Genomic DNA, 16,680 nt, shown 5'->3' with positions numbered 1-16,680 from the left:
TGCCTCTGGATGAACAGGACCCCAATCGATCGAGCCGGTTGGGGCTGGATGAACAGGACCCCGTGGAGGGCTGGATGAACAGGACCACCCCATCGAGGGCAGGATGAACATTAGACGGTGGAGGGCAGGATGAACAGTAGCCCGTGGAGGGGTGGTTGAACAGGAGCCCGTGGAGAGGCTGGTTGAATAGTAGTCGGTGGAGTACCGCACGGTGGAGGCTGGATGAACAGGAGCCCGTGGATGAACAGTCGCAGGTGGAGGCTGGAGGAGGTCGACGGTGGATGACCAGTAGCACGTGGAGGCTGGAGGGGGTCGACGGTGCAGATGAACAGTATCCCGTGGAGTCCCATTTTGCAGTACGCCACACCCCTCCCGATGAACAGGACCCCCGTTTCGACCGTAGGAGGTCTGTTTCGTCCGTTTTGCAGTACGCCACACCCCTCCCAATGAACAGGACCCCTGTTTCGACAGTAGTAGGTCCGTTTCCTCCGTTTTGCGGTACGCCAGACCCCTCTCGATCAACAGGACTCCGTTCCGAACGTAGGAGATCCGTTTCCTCCGTTGTGCGGTACGCCAGGCCTCGTTTCCATCGCCTGTTCCGTCCAAGCCCTCCCGATGAACACGACCACGCATTCCGTTCCGACCCAGCCGGTTGGCTCCCACGCATTCCGTTGCCTCCTGATGAACACGACACATTCCGTTGCCTCCCCATGAACACGACGCATTCCGTTGCCTCCCCATGAACACGACGACGACGCTGTTTCTCCGATCCGACCCAGCCATGTCAACGAGCCCTCGCCGTACATATGCGCGAGTAGGCGTTCGAGACCCCGCCCGTATGTACACATACGTGGCCGTATTTTCTTTCTTGCACCCTGGCCGCCTCTACTATGACACGTGCGCGCCTCTACATCCACCAGTATATATGTACGTACACGTTCGTGACCAGAATGACAATGCTACATACGCTCTGACCAGGTGGGTCCCGACTGTCAGGCACTTCCTTGCGTTCGAAGATGTAGCTGGTGGGTCCCAACAGTCAGGGAGGCGAAAATACGGTGGCCCGTCCGGTGGGTCCCCGCTGTCAGGTGGAGGAATAATTATTTTGCACGTAATAAGGAGGCAGTTCCTTGCTGCGGCCGTGGACCCAACTGTCAGCCTCTCCACGTACAGTCCACGTCCGATGGAAGCCGTTCCTTGACCACGTTGACCACGCCGTGCCGAGAGCACCAGGGCAGTGGACGACGGCGAGGCCTAGGAAGGGGACGACGCGGAGCCGGGGAAGACGCGGCAGGGGATGCCCACGTGTAGAGGAGTACGAGGGCACTGGTTCGCTGCGGTGTGAGGCTGCCGTCGCCACAGAGTAATAGGGGGCGTGGGTGAGTAGAGGGATGGCCTGGCCAGTGGTGGGAGTAGTAGGGGCGGTGAGGCCTCCGCCGCATCACAGCCGGCCATGGGAGGCAGGAGCATGAGGCACGACCGATGCTGGTTTGGGCAGCTGGAGCAAGAAGACCAGAGGTTGAAGACGCACTACGACCGTTGGATGGACATCGTACGGTCACTGGATCTAGAATCATGCATATTGACTAAGTTGACAAAGCCCTCCATCCCCATCAACTTAGTAGGCCCACAAGTCAGCCTGCCACTATACTGGGTCCCAGCTAATAGGGGGAGTATTCATTTTTTGTGCGTAATAAGGAGGCACTTCCTTGCATGCGAAGATATAGCTGTTGGGCCCGAGCTGTCAGCGGCAGTAACGTTTCTTCACGAAATACAGAGGCCCTTTTGGTGGGTCCCTGATGTCAGGTGGAGGAATCATTATTTTGCGCGTAATAAGGAGGCGTTTCCTTGCGTGCGGCTGTGGACCCAGCTGTCGGCCTCTCCACGTACAGTCCACTTCAGATGCATGTCGGTCGTTGACCATGTTGACCAGGCCGCGCCGAGAGCACCAGGGCAGTGGACGACGGCGAGGCCTAGGAAGGGAATGACACGGAGGCAGGGAAGACTCGGGAGTTGTTTCCCACGCTGAGGGGAGTACGAATATACAAGGGTTTACTAGTTCGTCTGCCGTCGCCGGAGAATAACAGCAGGTGTGGGTGAGGCCTACGCCGCAGCACAGCCGGCCACGGGGAGGAGGGAGTAGGCAGTCCCGTCGGCGCTTGTTTGAGCGGTTGGAGCAGGAAGAGCAGAGATTGAATAAGCACGACGGCCATTGGATGGACATCCAACAGTCACTGCTTGTGCGTCAACCTTTTTTTAGGAAAGCCTCAAATCTGTGGAAAACAGCATACATCCCATCTGCCATTATTTCTAATAATTTTCAGCCCATTTGCTAATTCTTAAGGTTTTTTTGGAGCCCATATTCTTTTTATTAGCATTACAGCCCAAATTGTGGCCACGGTTAAAAAATTATACGAAATTTTGCATATTTCGGTGCGGTCCGAACTGTTTTTAATCCCGAAATTTCGACTCACATTCAAACTGATTTTAAAAATAAATGTATATCAATATAAAATCCAACAAATTCTCCACGCATAAAAATTAATGTAATTTAAAATCTTGAAATGAAAAAAATATATTTGAAACTAATTGCCGGTTTGATGTGTTTTAAAAATGTACAACCCATTTCTCATTACTGATGGGCCGTTTTCTCGGTCAGCCAAATGAAAGCTCTCCTCGTCTTGAAAGATTTGCAGCCCAACAGGCCTGACAAAGCGACTTACTTGGCAAATCACAAAAAAACTAGGCTGTGGCCGTGGACCCAGCTGTCAGCCTCTCCACGTACAGTACTCTTCCGATGGAAGTCATTCCTTGACCACATTGACCACGCCACATGGAGAGCACCACGGCGGTGGACGACAACGAGGCCTAGGAGGGGGACGACGCGGAGCCGGCGAAGACGCGACAGCGGAAGCCTGCGCGGAGAGGAGTACGAGGATTCACTGGTTCGGCTACGGTGTGAGGCTGCCGTCGCCGCAGGGCCTGGCCAGCGGTGGGAATAGTAGGGGCGGTGAGGCCTCCGCGGCAGCACAGCTGGCCACGGGAGGCAGGAGCATGCGGCACGACCGGCGCTGCTTTGGGCGGCTGGAGCAAGAAGACCAGAGGTTGAAGAAGCACTACGGCAGTTGGATGGACATCGTACGGTCACTGGAGCTAGAATCATTCATATTGACTAAGATGACAAAGCCCTCCGTCTCTGTCAACTTTGTTGGCCCACAAATTATCCTCCCACTATGGTGGGTCCCAGCTAGCAGGGGGTATTCATTTTTTGTGCGTAATAAGGAGGCACTTCCTTGCGTGCGAAGATATAGCTGGTGGGTCCGACATGTCAGCGGGGGGAACGTTTTTTTCGTGAAATACAGAGGCCCTTCTGGTGGGTCCCAGCTGTCAGGTGGAGGAAGCATTATTTTGCGCGTACACTCCATAGCCGATGGATGTCGTTCGTTGACCAAGTTGACCAGGCCACGCCGAGAGCACCATGGCGGTGGACAACAGCGAGGCCTAGGAAGGGAACGACACGGAGCCGGGGAAGACTCGGCAATGGTTGCCCATGCGGTGGGGAGTACGAGGGTTTACTGGTCCGGCTGCCGTCGCCGGAAAATAACAGGAGGTGTGGGTGAGTAGAGGAATGGCCTGGCCAGCAATGAAGTAGGGTGGGTGCGGCCTATGTGGCAGCACAGCCGGCCACGGGAGGCGGGAGCAGGCAGTCCCACCAGAGCTGGTTTGGGCGGCTGGAGCAAGAAGATCAGATATTAAAGAAGTAGCACGGCCGTTGGATTAACATCCAACGGTCACTGCTGGTAGAATCGTTTGTGGACTAAGTTGACAAAGCCAAAGTACATGTCAACCTAGTAGACCCACAAGTCAGCCTCCAAATCTGTCCCAAACAGCATACAGCCCGAAATTTCTAGCCAGATTCAAATTAATTTTAAATCTAAATATACCTTAATTTAAATTCAATGAAATTTTAACCGCAGAAAAACAATGAAATTTAAAATATCAAAATCCGAAAGAAAATAGTATTTTGGAACTAATTGTCTGTTTGCTGTATTTTTTCATTTTACAGCCCACTTATTATTACTTATAGCCCATTTCTTATTACCTATAGCCCATTTTCTGGGCAAAATGCATCTCTCCTCATCTTGAAAGATTTCCGGCCCAGCAGGGCGTAGAAAAGCAAGTAGGACTACGTTGGTTATTCTGCAAAAAACAAAATAGCTGGCTAGCAATTTTCAGAAAGGAAAAAAACAAACTCGGCTGGTCATGTGCTAAACATATGAAATAAAAGCCTGGGCTAGACGGGCCATGGGTCCCGCACAACCCAATTGATATCCTTCTCCGTCCCGAAAAAACAAAATTACTGCGCGCGCTGCTGGGTACCTACTGTCATCCTCACCATGTACAGTCATCTCCTTATTCCTCTCGGTTGTTGACCATGTTGACAACACCGGAGGGCGGCGCTGCGGCGAGTGAACCAAGGCGGAGGACAATGGTGAGGCCTCGGACGGGAACGAACAGGAGCAGGGGCAGATCATAGCCAGCCATGGGAGGCGGGAGCAGGCGGTCCCGCCGGCGCTGGTTTGGCTTTGGCGGCTCGAGGAAGAAGAGACAGAAGAAACGCGATAGACGTTGAATGTCAATCCAACTATCAAGGTTGGCACAATCGTTTGTTGACTAAGCGGACACCAAGTAGCATACTTTTTTATATATAGGAAGAAAACTGCAAGGAAAATGCGTTCGTCTGCCGTCCTCCTCACAAGGAACGTTCGCCACATAAGTGACTAGCACCCTTGGTTTTCAACCGAGAGGTCTTGGGTTCGAGTCCCAGGGACTCTCAATTTTGTCCTCCTTCCTTCCTCGCAAAAAAAGGGAAAGAAAATCAAAGACTTGGGAAGGCGTACAAAACAAGCTAGTGTACCAGTAAAGAGACGTTGCCGAGTTTTAGAAAAAAGAAAGATGTGCTCCTGTAGCTGGTTCGAATCCAAACCTAGACTATGACTATATATGGTGCGATGCTACTCTGCAAGTAATGAAACTGACATATCCAACATTCGCTTCTCCTCTTGTCTACTTACTCTGCCTAGCATCAGAAGCTCTGGCCACAACAACCATGTCCGCTGGCTGCTCGTCCACCTGCTCTTCAGCAGGCAACAACCACATATGCGCCAAGTCGCAACCTGTACCATCGCATGGGGGTCTCATCACACCCTCGCCGGCACGCGCACCGCAGCCGATTGCTCATCGCAACCCGCTGCCGTTGGTGTGGTGCCACTGCTGCAAATCATGCAGAGTCATCCGTCGCATCTCAACCACAATCCGCAACCCTGGCCGAGTCTTCTACAAATGCCCGAATCATCGGGTAATAATATGTTTAAGTGTTGTCCTGCTGCTTTCAGTTGCTGATTTTTTTAATAGTTTGGTTGATGATCTACCAATTTGATTCGTGCATAAAAGGGAAGATTCGTGTGATTTGTATTTCTGGGAAGTTGCTGATGTGGGGGAATGCAACTACGCTGATTATTTGGTTAGCCGAGGAATCGCAATACCAGCAGGTTGGGGTGTTGGACAAGTAACTAAAGGAATGGCAGAAGAGGAAGATGTAGAGCAGAAGGTTAAAGATACAGTTCCTCTGATCATGGCCAAGCAACAGCTGCTGAACAGCCTTGACGACAATGAGGAGATGAAAGAGCTTGTGAAGATAATGTGCAAAATCGATGTGCTCTGTAGGATGATTGTCTCTTTATTTGCAATGTATGTAGCACTCGTGATGTATTCAGTGGCTACGACATGAGAACTTTGCTGAAAATAGTAATGAATGAAACATGTGTAGTAGGCTGGGCGTAGTGTTGTGAACACCTAATGATTTCTATTAACGGAAATCAGGGGGTATCCCCTTTTGCTCATATAAATAAATAAATAGCAGAGGCCCTGTCGGGTCAGCTTTGTTCTCATTCGAAGACGTTGAGCAAATTGCAGTCCAACAGCAAACTATGTCATCAAATTCAAGTTTCACATCCAAATATGAGTACAACTAAACAACAATGTCATCATGTTTTAGTTCTCATACAATCACCAAACACAAATCATCATACATAACAAGTGATGTTCTCACAGCAAAATACTAAACAACATGTTCATCAGGTTTCAGTTGTCATAGCAAACACAATTTCACATAGTAGATAAAAAACGTCTTCTGAAAGGCAAATACGACAAAAGCAATGTAATCATCATCCGCAGCAGCAGCGTCAACATCTTCGCCATGTGTATCAGTCTGAATCGTAATTCCCCACGGTGTCATCTTCTTCTTCGTCCTCGAACGTTGGCTTCTTCTTGATCAGCTTTTATATGTCCACAACACAACTGGCAATCTTTTCGCCGGCGTCATTGGCGTGATGGTTCTCAAAGATATTAGGAACATCTGTGTTATCTTGTACATCAGGAGCAGTGTAAGCATCATCTAGTTGTGCAACTTCATTAAACGAATTCCTCTGCTCAAACCTTTGCAATACTCTCCAGTCATCGCTACATGCAAATGTGTCTTCCAAGAAAAATATATGTGTTGCTTGATTTGCCAAAATAAAAGGCTCGTTGGTCTGGTACGCCGCCCTGACATTGATGGATTTGAAATAATCATCAGCTCTGGGTTTTGCGATCCTGGAAAAACAGGTTATACCAACGACAGCACAACAGAACCACACACCGATGATCCTTGAAACTGGAGATATACTGCAACTGAATAATGTATGTTATGTTAGCATACATTTCAGTTGTCTCTTTGTCATATGTATCCGTGCTCATGATGGCACTGTTTTGTGTCTTCCTGCCTTCGTCTCGTGCAAGGGTGTTGTAGCACACATCTCCAACAACGCAAGATTCATAATGTCTTACCCGAGTATCAGGACCCATTGCTAGTGAGTAAAGGGCATCATCAACTGCCTGCCCATCCTCCTGCATCTTCTTAACCTATGGTTAGAAAATAGACAAGCTAACCATCTTATGTACTCAATATATTAAAAAAACTAACAATGCACTTCAAAAGCTTACATGGTTCTTGAACCATTTCGCAAATCCTGCCATAACCAGTTTGTCAATGTTTCTTGGATTTTGCGGCAGCAACTCCTCTTTGTAGATGCTGCACAACATAGTGATCGCGTCAAACATCTAAATATATAAGAATGTGCTACAAGTTTAGTAGATTACAATGTATAAGCTGCAGTACTGCACTTACTTGATATAAGGTAGTATCTCAGGACAGTTATTCAAGACATACCAAACCATTTTGTCCAAATCTTTAGGTTTGTCCTCTTGTCGACTCTTCCCTATAACTCGAGCAGAATAATCGAAAACATTGAGCCCGGAATTGTCTTCACCCACCTCTTTGCTAAGCTGATCAGCTGTTTCAATGTATTTTGAGCAGAATGTCAACGCTTCTGTAGCAATGTAGGCCTCTGCAATGGAACCCTCGGGTCTAGCTCTGTTCCTAACATAGCCCTTGAAAGTGCCTAGCCGCCTTTCAATAGGGTACATCCAGCCATACTGTACTAGACCTCTAAGTAGTGCCTCATCAGGTAGATGAACAGCCAAATGCACCATCACATCAAAGAAGGCTGGAGGATATATCTTCTCAAGGTCGCATAGGATAGTTGGTATCTTGTCTCTAAGACGCTCCAAAGCATTTATCCTGATATTCCTACTATAGAGTTCCTTGAAGAATTGTCCCAACTCTGCAACTGCTCTGTATAAGTCAGGGCGGCCCAATCCTCTAAGGATAACAGGTAAAACCCTTTGAAGTAGGACGTGGCAGTCATGAGTTTTCAACCCTTGTACCTTGTTTCCATCTGCACCGACTCTCCTTTCAGGGTTGGAAGAAAATCCATGTGGGAATCTCACACGTGACAGGACCTCGCAAAATTCTTTTCTTTTTACCTTGTCCAAGACGTACACAGCTGGTGCCATATCCCGTGGTTTACCTTCATCTTGCACCTGCAAATCCTTTCTGATACCTAGGTGTGTCAAATCAATCCTAGATTTTAAGGTATCTTTCGTCTTGCCTTCAATATTAAGAAGTGTGCCGATAATGCTGTCACATATATTTTTCTCGATGTGCATCACATCAAGATTATGCAACAAATCCAAATCTTTCCAATACTCCAAATCCCACAAAGTGGACCTGCGGGTAAACAATAATCTCTCTTCTACCCTGCCATGCTTCCTTTTCCCGCTACCATTACCAGGATGGTTTCCTGGTGTAATATGCTTGACCTTCTCTAATTCCACTTGCAACTCATCGGCGGTGAGCCTCTTTGGCGCATAACGGTTTTCATGCTTTGCATTGAACAACGGTGTCCAATGTAACAGATCTTGCTAAGTATTGCGTATGACAGCGGATTCCTGTCACAGCGAACACATGCATTGTAACCATGTGTCGTTCGCCCTGACATAGTGCCCAAAGCCGGATAATCATGGATGCGCCAAGTTATAACAGCACGCAGAAAGAAATTAGCTGGTGGGCTGCTATATAGGTCTCGAGTGAGAACACCCTTCCATAGCTGTTGAAGTTCCTCCACAAGAGGCTCCATGAACAAATAAAAATCCTTTCCAGGACTTTTTGGACCTGGGATGAGCAAGGCCATCATGTAGTTTGATTCTTTGGTGCAGACATTTGGAGGCATGTTGTAAGGGATAACAAGCACTGGCCACATGTTATATGTGGAGCTCTGGTGGCCAAATGGGTTAAATCCATCTGAAGCTCAGCCAAGTCTAATGTTTCCCGGGTCAGCAGCAAACTCTCTGTGTTTATCATTGAAGCTTTTCCACTCACTACCATGAGATGGATGGCTCATTACATTCTGATCTCTGTACTCCTGGTTCCTAGAATGCCACAGTGCATCCTCTCTTGTTTCAACATCATGAAACAACCTCTGCAATCTTGGTGTAATTGGAAAATGTCTCGGAACATTATGAGGAATCCTCTTCACAGCATCGCCATCTTTCCATCTTGATGATTTGCATTTCGAGCATTCACTTAAGTTGGCATAATCCTTCCGGAACAGAACACAATTATTCTTACAAACATGGACCATATCATATCCAATTCCAACTGCACGAAGGAAATTCTTCATTTTACTGTAGGTGTGTGGCAGCTCAGACGCATCTGGGAAAGATTCACGGAAAGCAGCCAACATCGCATCGAATGATTTGTTGGTCATCCGCTCAGATGTCTTCACCTGAAGAAAGGTGACCATAGCTGAGAATACTGACAGCTTATTTCCTGGGGTGACAGCAACGTTGCATTGTTCCAACATGCGGGCCCATCGTTTTTCTTCTGTAGGTGAAAGTTCATGGAATGCACGAGCATTTCATAGCATTGTTTCAATGTTGGTCAAACTCACTAGCTCCGCCATCACCACCTCCTCCTGCTCTTCTTCCACCTGAGCATCAGGCAGATCAAGATGGTGATCTGCTGCTTCCACGTAGTCAATAACATTGAAGTTCACAGGTTCACCAGGATGAACCCACCTAGTATATGTGACCGACATCCCATACAAGTGTAGATGATTTTGCACAGTTGACTGGGGTCTTATAACTGAATTCATACAACTGCTACATAGGCAGAGCACATCTGATTTTGGACCACCGTACTCAGCTCTGATAAAGTTCATGAAGTTTTCAACCCCCTCGACATATGCAGTAGAGAATCTTCGAGCAGAAGTTATCCAAGTCCTGTCCATCTGTTAGACATACAAATTAGTTCTTCTACTAGATATTACAGGAAAAACATATATGCTTTTTATGAAGTCCAGAAAAAAATACCTAGGTCGATGTCTAAAGCTATGGCAAGATATTTGGACGAGCAGATCTAAGTAACGAAATATACTTAAAGCTAATTCAGCAAACAGATTTGAGTGCCAAATTATGGCAGGATGTTTCAACAGTCAATGAGGCCGAGCACACAACCATCGAACTATCAAAGGCCATCGCAGCAACAAAGATCGAGTATAAAATGGTGTAGAGCTATTTCAGCTAACAGATTGGCTACTAGACCATGGTAATCTACGTCACAATAAATATATGGAAGGATATTTTAGCAACTAATCGGCCTTGGCATGCCATCTCAGCTAAGCAGATTGAGTGCAGAACAGGGCAAGGAAGCTTCTTAAGCAGAGCATATTGGCAGTAAACTACTTCGGCAAACAGTGAGAACAGCGTCTATCAGCTAACATTCAGCGCTACACTGACATGAACGGGGCCTCAGTCTAGAATGCGTGTACCGTGGGAGAAGCTGACCGCCGTGCATCTCCACACGAACGTCGCCAGCGGTGGCGGGGCTGACCGCCGTGCGCCTCCACAAGAATGTAGCCAGAGGTGGCGGCGCGGCTAGAGGACGACAGTCTATGAGAGAGCATACTGTGGGAGCGAGAGGATCGCCGAACCGCGGCGCCGACGTATCGGCGCGGCGGGGAGGGTGGCTTTGGTGGAGCGAATGGAGTGGAGGGGGATAGGGGGAGGGGGGTTTGGGGAATATTATTGGCTAGTTGGCCGTAGGGCGGTTGAATCGGATTTGGGGGGAATTTTTGGGTGTGGGGGAGGGAGGATTTTTGCGTGGTGGGCGGGGGGAGTTTCACGCATGGTCGGCTTTTCCAAGTGCAGTCCCATGTGTCAGTGAAGAGGCACGCCGAAGCGCGTTCCGTTTACATGAGCCGTGTGCAGCAAAGAACATGTGTGGGGTGCAATGCGACCGCGACAGGAGTGCTGTGAGTGTACCGCATTTTTTCCTTTTAAACTACGTGCTTCGCCCCCTCAAAAAAATCTGTTGCTTCGCGCGATCCATTGATACTACTACTAGTAATCCGGTAATCCTGACTAAAACGGCGCAGCCGGGAGTTTTCCTGCGCGATATGCTGGGAGGTTGGCTTAGTTGGGTTTTTTAGGACGAGTAATGCTACACCTACGTAATCCCAGTTACGTAATTAACGTAATGTGAAACGTGTGAGCTGTTGACTGTAGATTGGGGGAAGAGAGGGGCCCACCACCATGAAAATCAGGGGAGGAGAGAGAGAGGCAATTTACGTTAACCCTTTCATAGGTTCCAGTAGATGTAGAAAGATGTGTCCGATCCTGCAATATAGGCCGTCCGATCTATATCTAATGGATAGGAAGGAAACTATGACAATTTACCCGCACTCCTCTCCACATTTGCAGATAAGGCTTTCCCTCGTTCATCCTTTTCTCCCACAAGATCTTGATCTTCTGTGCAACGCATGGGCATCTTGCTAGTACTCCTACAATATGTATATTATTGTGAAAGTTCATATACACCGGCCGAGATTAATGCAAACACGGCAGATTTTCATTACATTTCGAACTTTTATAGGACAAAAATAATAAAAGAAACCCGACCGTAAACCTATTCTACGGCGACGACCAACATCCTCCATCTGTGATCTCCATGTACGGGGGCGGGGTTCAAGACCCGTGAAGTGAAGGTGCAGTCTCCGGCGAGGAAAAGTAGAACACGGGAGACGGACCGGCCAGTTGGCACACCATGCCCTGCCGCCTTGATACGTCTCCAATGTATCTATAATTTTTGATTGCTCCATGCTATATTATCTACTATTTTGGGCAATATTGGGCTTTATATCCACTTTTATATTACTTTCGGGACTAACCTATTAACCGGAGGCTCAGCCTAGATTTGCTGTTTTTTGCCTATTTTAGTGTTTTGAAGAAAAGGAATATCAGACGGAGTCGAAACGGAACGAAATCAACTAGAGAAGTTATTTTTGGAACGAAAGCCACCCGATGGACTTGGACCCCACTTCAAGGAAGGAACAAGGAAGCCACGAGGGTGGGGGCGCACCTACCCCCCTAGGGCGCGCCCCCTGCCTCATGGGGCCCCCGTAGCTCCTCCGACGTACTTCCTGCACCCATATATATCGTCGTACCCTAAAACTTCCAGAACACACAATAGATCGGGAGTTCCACCGCCAGAAGCCTCCGTAGCCACTGAAAACCAATCTAGACCCGTTCCGGCACCCTGCCGGAGGGGGAATCCTTCTCCGGTGGCCATCTTCATCATCCCGGTGCTCTCCATGACGAGGAGGGAGTAGTTCTCCCTCGAGGCTGAGGGTATGTACCGGTAGCTATGTGTTTGATCTCTCTCTCTCTCTCTCTCTCTCTCTCTCTCTCTCTCTCTCTCTCTCTCGTGTTCTTGAGGTGATACGATCTTGATGTATCGCGAGCTTTGCTATCATATTTGGATCCTATGATGTTTCTTCCCCCCTCTACTCTCTTGTAATGAATTGAGTTTCCCCTTTGAAGTAATCTTATCGGATTTAGTCTTTAAAGATTTGAGAACACTTGATGTATGTCTTGCCGTGCATATCTGTGGTGACAATGGGATACCACATGATTCACTTGATGTATGTTTTGGTGATCAACTTGCGGGTTCCGCCCATGAACCTATGCATAGGGGTTGGCACACGCTTTCGTCGTGATTCTCCGGTAGAACTTTGGGGCTCTCTTTGAGGTTCTATGTGTTGGTAGAATAGATGAATCTGAGATTGTGTGATGCATATCGTATAATCATACCCACGGATACTTGAGGTGACATTGGAGTATCTAGGTGACATTAGGGTTTTGGTTGATTTGGGTCTTAAGGTGTTATTGTAGTACGAACTCTAGGGCTATTTGTGACACTTATAGGAATAGCCCAACGGATTGATTGGAAAGAATAACTTTGAGCTGGTTTCGTACCCTACCATAATCTATTCGTTCGTTCTCCGCTATTAGTGACTTTGGAGTGACTCTTTGTTGCATGTTGAGGGATAGTTATATGATCCAATTATGTTATTATTGTTGAGAGGACTTACACTAGTGAAAGTATGAACCCTAGGCCTTGTTTCAACGCATTGCAATACCGTTCATGCTCACTTTAATCATTAGTTACCTTGCTGTTTTTACAATTTCAGATTACAAATACCTTTATCTACTATCCATATACCACTTGTATCATCATCTCTTCGCTGAACTAGTGCACCTATACAATTTACCATTGTATTGGGTGTGTTGGGGACACAAGAGACTCTTTGTTATTTGGTTGCAGGGTTGCTTGAAAGAGACCATCTTCATCCTACGCCTCATACGGATTGATAAACCTTAGGTCATCCACTTGAGGGAAATTTGTTACTGTCCTACAAACCTCTGCACTTGGAGGCCCAACAACGTCTACAAGAATAAGGTTGTGTAGTAGACATCAAGCTCTTTTCTGGCGCCGTTGCTGGGGAGGTTAGCGCTTGAAGGTATATCTTTAGATCTTGCAATCGAGTCTTTTAGTTTCTTGTTTTATCACTAGTTTAGTTTATAAAAGAAAACTATAAAAAATGGAATTGAGTTTGTCTCATACGCTTCACCTTTTTAATATCTTTCGTGAGTATGATGGAAAGGATAATTGTGCTCAAGTGCTAGAAGAAGAAATCTATAAAAAAATTGGCACTAAATATTTGAATGATGAGCATGATTGCAACATTGTTAGTACGAATTCTTTGAATATCCATGATGCTAATGATGATTGCACTAGTTATGATGAAAATGCCTCCTATAAACATGTCAATTTTTGTGGAGTAGACTGGGTTTGCAAGTACACACCAAATAGGGAAGATAGATATTGCAAGAGGCATAAGTACTTAGAAACCAAATTGTTGCAAGAAGAGCTAGATGAATGTGCTGAATGATTCAACATTTTTCGTGCCCCTTAACTTTGCAATGAACATGGTCATTTAAAGCTGCAATCCTATTTGTTTCATGATCAAGTCATGTCCAAACATTGTGATAAGTTGATTACCCTTGAGCATCATAAAGAGCTTAGCCTTCTTTTGGGTTATGAAGAAATGAAACGTATAATTGAGGGTATTCCAAAGTTTAATCTTGATAGAGTTCTTGATTTTGATCTAGAGAATATTTATATGTATTGTGCGGTGAATTGCATTGAAAATCCTTATATTGCCAATTACATAAAGAAAAGAAAAGAAATAGAGGATGAAGAGAATACTAATGAAAGGGAAGAGACTTCCCAATATCCTCCTATTATTTCTTATGATGAATCAGGTAACGAGGAGGAGCCTCCTATTCAACCAATCTCATTAATAAGGAGCTCCAAAAAGAGGATTGAACCCACACATGATGTGGTGAAGAAGAAGAAAAGAAAACGGAAGAGAGGTAAAAAGATATCTCTCTCAAATAATGTTGCTCCTATTACTATTGTGCCTCATGAAAATATAATTGTGGAAGATAATTATACTTCTTATGATCTTGAAAATCTTTTTGGCACTTGCTTGGAAGAATATGATAATTTCTATACTATTGGTGCTATCCATACTATTAATTATGAGAGTGATTATGCTTATGATATGAAAAGATCCAAGCTTGGGGATGCTATGTTTGATGAAGATGATGTTTTTAGTCTCCCAAGTTTTGATATGCAAATTTATAATGATGATAGCATGCCTCCTACCTATGATGATTATTGTGATGATACTTATGCTATAAAAAGTAGTGATTATATTTATAAAACTTGTCATGATTATGATTACCCCTTCTCTGAACATTACTCTTTTAATGTGGAAACAATTTATTGTATTCAAGTCTCTTATGATACTCCCACTATTCCGATTAAGAAGAAATTTGCTTATGTGGAGAGTAATAAAATTTCTATGCTTGTAGATCATGAAAAGAATGATTTAGGTGCTGGTTATATTGTTGAATTCATTCATGATGCTACTGAAAAATTATTATGAGGGAGGAACATATGATTGTAGGAATTGCAATAATACCAAGTTTCCTCTCTATGTGCTTAAAATCTTGAAGTTATGCTTGTTTTGCCCTCCTATGCTAGTTGATTATTGTTCCCATAAGTTGTTTTCTCACAAAATCCCTATGCATAGGAAGTGGGTTAGACTTAAATGTGCTAGTCATATTCTTCATGATGCTCTCTTTATGTTTCAATTCTTATCTTTTATGTGAGCATCATTGAAATCATCATGCCTAGCTAGGGGCGTTAAACGATAGCGCTTGTTGGGAGGAAACCCAATTTTATTTTTCTTCCTTGCTTTTTGTTCCTGTTTAGTAATAAATAATTCATATAGCCTCTGTTTAGATGTGGTTTTATGTGTTTGATTAGTGTTTGTGCCAAGTAGAACCTTTGGGAAGACTTGGGGAAAGTCTTGTTGATCATGCTGTCAAAAACAGAAACTTTAGCGCTCACGAGAATTGCTGCCATTTTTATTTGGAGAGTTCTATTTAGTAAATTATTTTTTAAGATGATTAATAGATAAATTACTCAGGTCCAGAAATTTATTTGAGAATTTTATGAGTTCCAGAAGTATACGTTTGATCCAGATTACTACAGACTGTTCTGTTTTTGACAGATTCTGTTTTCGATGTGTTGTTTGCTTATTTTGATGAATCTATGGCTAGTAAAATAGTTTATAAACCATAGAGAAGTTGGAATACAGTAGGTTTAACACCAATATAAATAAAGAATGAGTTCATTACAGTACCATGAAGTGGTGTTTTGTTTTCTTTCGCTAACGGAGCTCATGAGTTTTCTGTTAAGTTTTGTGTTGTGAAGATTTCAAGTTTTGGGTAAAGATTCGATGGACTATGGAATAAGGAGTGGCAAGAGCCTAATCTTGGGGATGCCCAAGGCACCCCAAGGTAATATTCAAGGATAGCCAAGAGCCTAAGCTTGGGGATGCCCCGGAAGGCATCCCCTCTTTCGTCTTCGTTCATCGGTACACTACTAGGAAAAGGCCTACTAATGGCGCACCGGTTTTGCCTACTAATGGCGCATCACCGGTGCGCCATTAGTAGCACACCACTAGTAATTTTTACTAATGGCGCACCACTGGTGCGCCATTAGTATCTGGCGCACCATCCAGTGCGCCATTAGTATATAACACCATGCGCCATTAGTGTGCCTCCCAGGAGCCATATTTAACCATGTGCTTTGGCACACTAATGGCGCACCGCGGATGGATGCGCCATTAGTATACTTGGCATACTAATGGCGCACTCTGTAGTGATGCGCCATTAGTATGAATATTAGGTTTTATTTTTTTTACTTTTCTGATTTTTGCACATGTTACAAAATATATTATTTGACACTAGGAATAGACAGTTGCACACAGCAACAGCGGATTCATCGAATACAATAGAAGATTAGTTTCCGAATACAATTCATCATATTAGTCTCTGAATTAAAAAGACCGAACAAAGATAAAACATTACAAGTCTCGAGACCGCGAGTATCGAGTTTGTCGGAAGTAATACTAATGCTAACAAGTCCTACTAATCATCATGATACAACTTCTACTCGTTATTCATAACAAGTCATACGATCATCATCTTGATAGTCTTCGAACCAACCCTACTTAATTGTTCTTAGCACATGATCATCAGTATTAGGCAGGACCTAAATACCCTATTTAAGCTAAAATAGCATAAAACAATATAGACCCTGACTCTCCATTATGGAGAATGGAGAACATCCTGTCTCCAATTCTTGCGCTTCGCTTCCTTTTGCTTCCAAGAAGCTCCTTACGACTGTCCGTACATTTTTTCCATCCTTTGATTTTCTGGTACATCATATGAGGCACTGGAAAACATTAACACTACCTTTCA

Source organism: Triticum dicoccoides, chromosome 1A, assembly GCF_002162155.2.
Source record: "Triticum dicoccoides isolate Atlit2015 ecotype Zavitan chromosome 1A, WEW_v2.0, whole genome shotgun sequence".
NCBI lineage: Eukaryota > Viridiplantae > Streptophyta > Magnoliopsida > Poales > Poaceae > Triticum > Triticum dicoccoides.
Note: the sequence above shows the minus strand (reverse complement) of the source record.